We start from the raw sequence: 10,000 nt of genomic DNA, 5'->3' as shown, positions 1-10,000 counted from the left end.
CTATTGGGAGGCGGAGCTAACACACTGAAACTTGATCTTGCTAATTTGTGTAGATGGAAGCTGTTGTTCTACAAGCCGAACCCCGACGTTAGCGACGCTATCCATGTAAAAGGACTTATTGGTGGAACTGATCAACTGTACAACAGAGTCATTGAAGTCTTCTTGAGGAAAGAAAGGAGGATGGATTTTGTGTTCAAATAATCAGTTGTTTTGGTGAGTACAAAGCATTTAATGTTTTCTGCAAGAGATGTAGACATACGGAGCGACCCTGGGGTCCATAGATATGTGTGTTGTGTTGCCTGGCTCAGTTGTGTGAGTAAGTGGGGCTTCAATGCGATCTTCTAACCACTTCCCGGGCTGCTACCATGGAAAACGACACACCCCCGTGACCGTATGAACACGAGGAAGATAACCATCCTTAAATGGAACCTCGAAACGGTTCTCCTATCGAGATCGACAGACCGCAAAGTTCGTGAAATAACTGACGCTTTCGTTTTCATGCAATGAATTGAATACACCCAGACAAGGTGCCGCTATAATAACAATGGCAACGCCCGGTTATACTGCGTTTCTGTCTAAATGTATAGTTTCTAGAGCCATGGCGTCATAATGATGGTATTAAGAGGTGGAATAATTCAGGTAGGACATCACTGAAGGCCTAGGTGTGAAATGCACCGCCCGCCACTGTGTGTGTGTGTGTGTGTGTGTGTGTGTGTGTGTGTGTGTGTGTGTGTGGGTGGGTGTAATTAAAACTGGATAAATCGATTATGCTATAGCAAAGTGTTTCTGGTTAATGAAGTGTGTGTTTCCTGTGTGTGTGTGCGCGTGTGTGTGTGTGTGTGTGTGTGTGTGTGTGTGTGTGTGAAGCAGATGACCCAGTAAACAGTGCTGCTCACCTGTGTGTGTGTGCGTGTGTGTGTGTGTGTGTGTGTGTGTGTGTGCGTGCGTGTGTGTGTGTGTGCGTGCGTGTGTGTGTATGTGTGTGTGTGTGTGCGTGCGTGTGTGTGTGTGTGTGTGCGTGTGTGTGTGTGTGTGTGTGTGTGTGGGTGTGTGTGTGTGGGTGTAATTAAAACTGGATAAATCGATTATGCCATAGCAAGGTGTTTCTGGTTAATGAAGTGTGTGTTTCCTGTGTGTGTGTGTGTGTGTGTGTGTGTGTGTGTGTGTGTGTGTGTGTGTGTGTGTGTGTGTGTGTGTGTGTGTGTGTGTGTGTGTGTGTGTGTGTGTGTGTGTGTGTGTGTGTGTGTGTGTGTGTGTGTGCGTGCGTGCGTGCGTGCGTGCGTGCGTGCGTGTGCTGCTCACCTGGCCTTGGCATCAGCGTCTTCGTAGCCTTTGTTGGAGACATCCTCTAACCCTCCTATCAGGTGCTTGAACGAGCTGAGAGAGAAGAGAGAGAGAGAGAGAGAGACAGAGAGAGAGAGAGAGAGAGAGAGAGAGAGAGAGAGAGAGAGAGAGAGAGAGACAGAGAGAGAGAAGAGAGAGAACCATCAATCATTTACCCATCCACACCCTGATCACACTCATAATAATAATAATAGGGCGGGGGGGGAGGAGGAGGTCAGTCAGGTAAGGGGGGACACTGACACATCACCATTCCTCTGGTATCAGAAACACGTCAGACAGCAGGAGACACAGGAGGGCAGCAGACCTCTAGTAACCGACTCCAGAGTAACAGAGCCCAAAGCAGAGGGCGTCAATAATGATCATCTTACCGACCGAGAGACATATTGGGCCGGTTTCACAGACAAGGCTTAAGCCTAGTCCTGGACTAAATCACACTTTCAATGTAAAATCTCCATTGAAGATGCTTTTTAGTCCAGGATTAGGCTTAAGCCTTGTCTGTGAAACTGGCCCTTAAAATGATAAATATCACCGTGCGTCTGGACTGGATCTGGTGGACTGCCTTCATCTGCAGCAGTGTTGCAGTTTCTTATTTCTTATTTCTTCTTATTTCGTTTCAGAGGTTATTATTATTGATCACCGAAACTACATTTTGAGCCGGTTTCGATCAAAACCAGTTGGCTAACTGCTACGTACAATATACTGTTTCAGAAAAGTGCCTTGCTCGAGGGCACACGCAGCTCCCTCCTGAGGCGGGGATCTAACCAGCGACCGAGTGCTAGCCGGCCTCTCTAACCTCTAGGCTAGGCTAGCCTCCACCACCCTGGGTTAGAAGACTACCTGTGTCAGTGTCAGTAGTATTCAGAGGGCTCTAGACTAGATGGGTCGGTATCTACCTGTCTGTGCCTCTCCAGTACGCCTACAGAGGGCGCTAGAGAGCAGAGGAGCTCATCACACTACCTGCAGTAGAGATTCATTTGGATAAAAGCTTCATCCTCTCCCCATAATGAAATACCTCGGAGGTGAGCAGACGCTTCATCCTCTCCCCATAATGAAACACCTCGGAGGTGAGCAGACGCGCTGTGCTGCTTTTATGGACGAGCCACATTAATACAATTAAGCTAAAAAAGCAATAGAATAAATTGGAGATTTGATGTTGTTGTTGTTTCAGATACAAATCCCAAATGGACCGGATAATATAACATCTGCAAGCGCGCACTTGCCCAAAACATCCATTAGTTTCTCCTGACATTAAATATGATGGATGGATTAGTTCTTTAGATGTGGAAAAATAAACATTGTCACGAAGAGATGCTAAACACGCAAACAGAGACGCCTACGATTCATTTTCCGGCCCATCTGAGACAGATCTTTGTGTTTTTATGATCTAATCTCGTATTGTTTCTACTCTCGCATCCAAACTCTAAACTCTGATACCTTTGTTTACTTCTGAAGGTGCCTGGCAATGACTCATCACTGCGTGAGCTTAGAATTATAAGGTTCTATCTCCGTTTAGGGTCGTTCAGAGATATTGAGCCTCAAAGTTTTTAGATTCCATTATGTTCTGTGAGATGGAACCTTTGTCTTTTATTAATTACCAACTAAAACATTTCAACATTTTAAAAACAACAGGCATTAATAAACACCTAATGGATCAGATTATGTAAAAAAAAAAATGTGACAAAAAATGGAGATAGAACCTTAGAATTCTAACATCACGACTGTTCAAATGTCCCCCCCAAAAAAGAATACACAAACGGAATATTCAAATCGAAAGAATCAAACTTCAAACCGCTAAAGAACCCCTCCAAATGTCAGGCTCTCTGTCGGCTGTTAGAGAGGGACTGACGCACGCTAGGATGAATAGACGCAGAGCCGTGATAACGAAGCGTAATCAGAATACATTTCTCCCTTTCAGTTTTTTATTGGTGTTTTTTTTTTAGGGAGGGAGGGAAGGAGGGAGGGAGGGAGGGAGGGAGAGAGGGAGGGAGGGAGGGAGGGAGGGAGGCAGCCAGGCCTCTGATGTGTCACATTTAAGTGGCGGTCTCATCTCCCCTGTTTGTCTGAGAGGCAGGGTGTAATCAGCCCCTCTCAGCCCTGTGGTGCCAAGTGTTAGCAGAGTTAGAGACGCTGTTAGCAGAGTTAGAGACGCTGTTAGCAGAGTTAGAGACGCTGTTAGCAGAGTTAGAGACGCTGTTAGCAGTGTTAGAGACGCTGTTAGCAGAGTTAGAGACGCTGTTAGCAGAGTTAGAGACGCTGTTAGCCGAGTTAGAGACGCTGTTAGCAGAGTTAGAGACGCTGTTAGCAGAGTTAGAGACGCTGTTAGCCGAGTTAGAGACGCTGTTGGCAGAGTTAGAGACGCTGTTAGCAGAGTTAGAGACGCTGTTAGCAGAGTTAGAGACGCTGTTAGCAGAGTTAGAGACGTTGTTGGCAGAGTTAGAGACGCTGTTAGCAGAGTTAGAGACGCTGTTAGCAGAGTTAGAGACGCTGTTAGCAGAGTTAGAGACGCTGTTAGCAGAGTTAGAGACGCTGTTAGCAGAGTTAGAGACGCTGTTAGCAGAGTTATATATGCTGTTAGCAGAGTTATATATGCTGTTAGCAGATGGCTAAAAACAGAACAGAAGGATGCCTCCCTCCATCCCTCCATCCCTCCATCCCTCCCTGCCTGCCTCCCTCCATCCCTCCCTGCCTGCCTCCCTCCCACCCTCCCTCCCTCCCTCCCTCCCTCCCTCCCTCCCTCCCTCCCTCCCTCCCTGCCTCCCTCCCTGCCTCGCTGCCTCCCTGCCTCCCTGCCTCCCTGCCTCCCTGCCTCCCTCCCTGCCTCCCTCCCTCTCTCCCTCCCTCCCTCCCTGCCTGCCTCCCTGCCTGCCTCCCTGCCTCCCTCCCTCCCTCCCTCCCTGCCTCCCTGCCTCCCTCCCTCCCTCTCTCCCAGTGTGTGTAGCTGGGCTCTGGTCTTTTACCAACAGACAACAATGGTGGACCAGCGTGTGTCTGGACCCCCGGGTGCTTAGAGAGGCCTCATGTTCCAGAATAGAATATACTCACTCTCTGTGCACTCCCCCCCTCTCTCCTCTCTCCTCTCTTTCCCTCCCTCCCTCCCGCCCTCCCTCCCTCCTCCTGTCCTCCTTCCTCCCTCCCTCCCTTCCTCCCTCCCTCCCGCCCTCCCTCCTCCTGTCCTCCTTCCATCCCTCCCTTCTTTTTGACCTTCTCATTCAAGCTTCGACCAGTAAAAAGGGAAATCCAAACGACTGTATTTATGGTTACATATTAATTCAGTGAGGGGTGAGGTGTTTCACAACGTGTCAGAGCGTATGAACGAACGCTCGTTAAGCTCCCTCCTCTGACTGCTAACTGGTCCTGAGCCACGCCGGCCGTGGCTGTAATGACCACAGATGGATTTAGACATCAGCAGTTATATATAACGTTTACGAGGCTGCTAGCGAGCGGCTAATGCCAGCGCTCGGTTCAGGTATCACACAGCAACCAAACAACGTCCAGGGTTCTGTTAGCCTGTTAGCCTGTTAGCCTGTTAGTCTGTTAGCCTGTTAGCCTGTTAGCCTGCTGCTAACAGGTGTTGTTCATGGCATGTTAATAACGAGCAAACTTTTCATTTTTATGGATAGGTGTGTGCTGGAGAGCTGGCGGACACATTCCAACATCTCTTCAGTCTATCTCTAAGACTGAGGAGGGTGCCACAGCTCTGGAAGACCTCTTGCATCGTCCCAGTGCCAAAGAAGGGACGGCCCAGCACCCCAAACGACTACAGACCTGTCGCCCTGACACCACAGGTCATGAAGATCCTGGAGAGGCTAGTGCTGCAACACCTTAAGCCCCAGGTGAAGGACTTCCTGGACCCCCGGCAGTTTGCATACCAGGAGAGCATGGGGGTGGAGGACGCCATCATTTACATGCTGCACAGGGCCTACACACACCTGGAGAGGCCACAGAGCATGGTGAGGACCATGTTCTTCGACTTCTCCAGTGCATTTAACACTATCAAGCCATCACTGCTGGCTGACAAACTAGCAGTGATGTGTGTGGAGGACTCCCTGACGGCTTGGATCCACAACTACCTCACAGACAGGCGTCAGTATGTGAGACTGCAGGGCTGTCAGTCTGAGGTGGTGGTGTGCAACACCGGTGCCCCCCAGGGAACTGTTCTGTCACCCTTTCTCTTCACCCTCTATACCTCCGACTTCCAGTTTAGCTCCGACCAGTGCCACCTGCAGAAGTTTTCGGATGACTCCTCTATCGTCGGTTACATCACAGACGACAGGGATGAGGAGTACAGGGCCCTGGTGGAGAGCTTCGTGCAGTGGTGCGACACCAACTACCTTTTGCTTAACACCAGCAAAACAAAGGAGTTGGTGGTGGATTTTAGGAGGAAGAGAAGGACCCCAGCCCCCATCACCATCAAGGGGGTGGAAGTCGAGAGGGTGGACTCCTACAGGTACCTGGGAGTACAAATTAATAACAAACTGGACTGGACTGACAACACCGAGGCTCTTCTCAGGAAAGGGCAGAGCAGACTGTTTTTCCTGAGAAGGCTGAGGTCTTTCGGTGTCTGCAACAAGCTGCTGCAAATGTTTTATCAGTCGGTGGTTGCCAGCGTTCTGTTCTTCGCCGTGGCCTGCTGGGGTGGAAACATCTGTGCCAGGGATGCTGCGAAGCTAAACAAACTGGTGAAGAAGGCCAGCTCTGTGGTGGGGACCGGGCTGGACAGCCTAGAGGTGGTGGCAGAACAGAGGATGGGGAAAAAACTGCCTCCCACCCGATGTACTGCGAGCTGGCAGGGATGAGGAGCAAGTTCAGCCACAGATTTGTTCTCCCCCGTCAAAGTACAAAAAGATTTGGACAGTCCTTTATTCCAGCTGCACTCCGACTCTACAACCAGGCCCTGCAGGGTGGGGGAGACCTGGAGATGGAACTTTTGGAACTTTTTACTTATTGAGCCTGCACTGTTTTATGTTTTTTATTGAATGTTTTTCTGTTTTCTGTACTGAATGTTTTTCTGCCCTAACTGAGCTGTTTGACAACAACATTTCCCCATTGGGGACAATAAAGGTTTTCAATCAAGGCCTATTGTGACACTAATGAAGTCAAGAACTCGTTTTGAAAGACATACTTTAGGATTCAAGTGTCGCCCTCGCGATACGACCGCCGGTTGCCAATAAAACGACATCTGAAGTGAACTGCTTTGTAATGAAAATACTGGTGACCCACATAATGTTTTATTCTTAGTGTGCCTCGCCTATAAACCCCATATATAAGCTGGTCGGTCGTACTGAGCTCGGCGTATAAACGTGATTGATATGCTGAAGCACAGAGCTGGGATGGGCTGCTGCTATTAGCAACCAGATCAAATCCCTCAGCTAAAGTAATCCACTGATAGCAGCTTCCACTGGCGGTGCATGAAGCTCTGGAACTAGGCTGCACGGGTCTGCCAGAGTGTGTGTGTGTGTGTGTGTGAGTGTGTGTGAGTGTGTGTGTGTGTGTGTGTGTGTGTGTGTGTGTGTGTATGTGTGTGTGTGTGTGTGTGTGTGTGTGCGTGTGCGCGTGCGTGTGTGTGTGTGTGAGTGTGTGTGCGTGCGTGCGTGCGTGTGTGTATGCGTGTGTGTGTACCCCTTTGCAGACTCAAAAGCGTGTGTGTGTGTGCATGTGTGTGGGTGCGTGCCTGTGTGCGTGAGTGTGTGTGTGCGTGCGTGAGTGTATTGTATGCGTGTGTGTGTGCGTGCGTGAGTGCGTGCGTGAGCGTGTGTCTGTGTGCGTGCGTGCATGTGTGTGTGTGTGTGTGTGCGTGCGGCGTGCTTGTGTGTGTGTGTGTGTGCGTGTGTGTGTGAACCCCTTTGCAGACTCCACAGCTTACCATCATCCTACTGTGACTGTCTCAGTGTCTCGGGTCGGCGAATCCCTGAGCGGCTCTGTCTGTGTGTATGTGTGTCTGTGTGTCTGTGTGTCTGTCTGTCTGTGTCTGTCTGTGTGTCTGTCTGTCTGTCTGTCTGTGTGTCTGTGTGTCTGTGTGTCTGTGTGTCTGTGTGTCTGTGTCTGTCTGTGTGTCTGTGTGTCTGTCTGTCTGTGTCTGTCTGTGTGTCTGTCTGTCTGTCTGTCTGTGTGTCTGTGTGTCTGTGTGTCTGTGTGTCTGTGTGTCTGTGTCTGTCTGTGTGTCTGTGTGTCTGTCTGTCTGTCTGTCTGTCTGTGTGTCTGTGTGTCTGTGTGTCTGTGTGTCTGTCTGTCTGTCTGTGTGTCTGTGTGTCTGTGTGTCTGTCTGTGTGTCTGTGTGTCTGTCTGTGTGTCTGTGTGTCTGTGTGTCTGTGTGTCTGTGTGTCTGTGTGTCTGTGTGTCTGTGTGTCTGTGTGTCTGAGTGTCTGTGTGTCTGAGTGTCTGTGTGTCTGTGTGTCTGAGTGTCTGTGTGTCTGTGTGTCTGTGTGTCTGTGTGTCTGTGTGTCTGAGTGTCTGTGTGTCTGAGTGTCTGTGTGTCTGTGTGTCTGAGTGTCTGTGTGTCTGTGTGTCTGTGTGTCTGTGTGTCTGAGTGTCTGTGTGTCTGTGTGTCTGAGTGTCTGTGTGTCTGAGTGTCTGTGTGTCTGTGTGTCTGAGGCTGGGAGCGAATGTCTGCTACCAGGAACCCCTGCCAACCCCCACCCCCCTGCCAACCCCCACCCCCCCCCTGCCACCCCCCGCCCCCCTGCCAACCCCCACCACCCCCCCACCCCCCCCTGCCACCGGTGGCATAACGACACCTCGCCACAGCAGCAGCAGCAGCGGCATCGGGGCCCAAACCAAACGCCTCTCTTTAACGCCGCTGCCACGCTGCCACGCTGCCACGCTGCCAAGGACCTTTCAGTCTGGCCTGGGAGATGAGAGCCGCATAGCTGATTTCCCGGGGAGCGAAATGTTCCTCTGCTGTGTTTGTCTGCGCCGCGGCAGCACACAGCAGCGCTCGCTAGCAAGGGAACGCCTCGTCTTATTTTAGCTCCGGTGCCTCTGAGAGACAGAGCAGAGCCAGAGCCAGAGCCAGGAGCCTCGCGGTGCTCGATGGATCTACAGGGATGATGAGAGGGATGGGTCTGTCTCGCTGCCACGCTGGGCACCGGGTCATTGCTAGCGGGTGTAACTCAAAGCAAGGCAAGACGTTTCTCCGTGCTTTGATAGGCCGAAGGGCTTTGATAGACTTGCTTTGTACAGGGTTCCTACAAGTTTCAACAAGTCACATTTAAGAGACCTTTTTAGACCTTTTTTAGACCTCTTTGTAACTATAATTGTAGACCTAACCGCGACACCATATGATAGCAGCTTTTTGTCATCCTCAAGGTGATGAAATCAGGGATTTCACTGCCATACAGACAAAAAAGGAAGCGAATAGGCTAGGTGCACGATCTTATCATGAACATATCCTGTCTCACTCCATTGGTTTAATTGATTAATCAGCTGTGCGGTAAACTGTTGGAACACACAGTGCACAGCTGATTAATCAATTAAACCAATAGAGTGAGACAGGATATGTTCATGCAAGGTGCCTTTCAGGAAGTAGTGGAGATCGTGCACCTAGCCTATTGGCATTTTTTTGGTTCCAGCTTGATTAATTACCGCGTAAATATAGATGTGGTCGGACTGATTTCCTTGCAGGATCTCATTTTTGAAGACCTAGCACCTCATTTGTAGACAGAATAACCGACATGTGAGACCTTTTTAGGCCTTATAAGTTGGATTGCTGGATTTTAGACTTCACAGCTTTTTAAGACCAGCGCGGGAACCCTGAAAATACCATCAAATCCCCAAAAAGTTGAGAATCGTTAGAATGGAGTACAGAGCCAGAAGGTGGTACTCACTCTCTGTCGATAACCAGGCAGGTGACAGCTTCAGCTGCGATGACATTGGCCGTCCGGATGTCCTCTCTGCAGGGAGACACAGTGACAGACATCAGTCAAACACCTGATGACAGGACATCAGTCAAACACGTCCCTCTCCTGAGAGCCTTGTTGTGTGGTGTGTCATTACCGGGGTCAGTCACTCATGTAAGACTTTGTCCTTTTCCATGATAAATCTCCAACAAGAACACGTTTAAACAACTCAGTACAGCACAGTTAGCAACCTTGAACCTTGAGAAATACAGTTGGCAGATGTTGTGCGCTGAACACATGAACACACGCCCTTCACAAGTCACTTGTCATACAAAACACAACCATACGTTACCATGACATTAATTTAGTTCTGTGCCTCAGCACACAGCCATGTCCAACAACCAACCAACACAGAACCAAGCACAGACATAACAGGAGAACCAGCCTACTCTAGACACACAGTGTCAGGATCTCCTCCGCTGTCTTCTGACGACGTATCGTCCCAGTCGCTCGAGTCTGAGTCTGACTCTGTGGTGTTCATGATAAACCCGCAATCCACTTGCAATTCCACACACACACACACACATACACACACACACACGCTATTATAGTCCCACACTAGTACAGTCGTGGGGGTCTGTCTCTTGGACAGAGAGAGGCAGTGAGTTCTTCTCCGATCCGCAGGGTTGAGTATGAAAGGTCACCTGACAGCTGCGCCGGCCGGCGTGAGACTGACGCTTAGGTGAGCGATGTCTGTGACACCACATCAACAGTTTTTTCCTTCTATCACTGAGACTGCCTGAGGGTTTGGGTTCCATACT

The 10,000-nt window shown here is 49.9% G+C and overlaps 1 pseudogene across 1 annotated transcript in view; it reads right to left on the bottom strand.

Moving 5' to 3' along the window:
- Nucleotides 1-10,000, bottom strand: part of LOC308167382 (cGMP-dependent protein kinase 1-like) — a 162,772-nt pseudogene that overhangs the window by 23,958 nt on the left and 128,814 nt on the right. Inside the window, exons 7-8 of the transcript in view lie at nucleotides 9,168-9,233; nucleotides 1,303-1,377 (exon numbers count right to left, since the gene is read on the bottom strand). The product of the transcript in view is annotated as a cGMP-dependent protein kinase 1-like (transcript). The remainder of the gene's footprint in view (nucleotides 1-1,302; nucleotides 1,378-9,167; nucleotides 9,234-10,000) is intronic.

Source organism: Nansenia antarctica (assembly GCF_963989245.1).
Source record: "Nansenia antarctica genome assembly, chromosome: 11".
In the NCBI taxonomy this organism is placed as follows: domain Eukaryota; kingdom Metazoa; phylum Chordata; class Actinopteri; order Argentiniformes; family Microstomatidae; genus Nansenia; species Nansenia antarctica.
The sequence above is the reverse complement of the archived record's forward strand: the minus strand, read 5'-3'. Positions and strand labels throughout refer to the sequence as shown.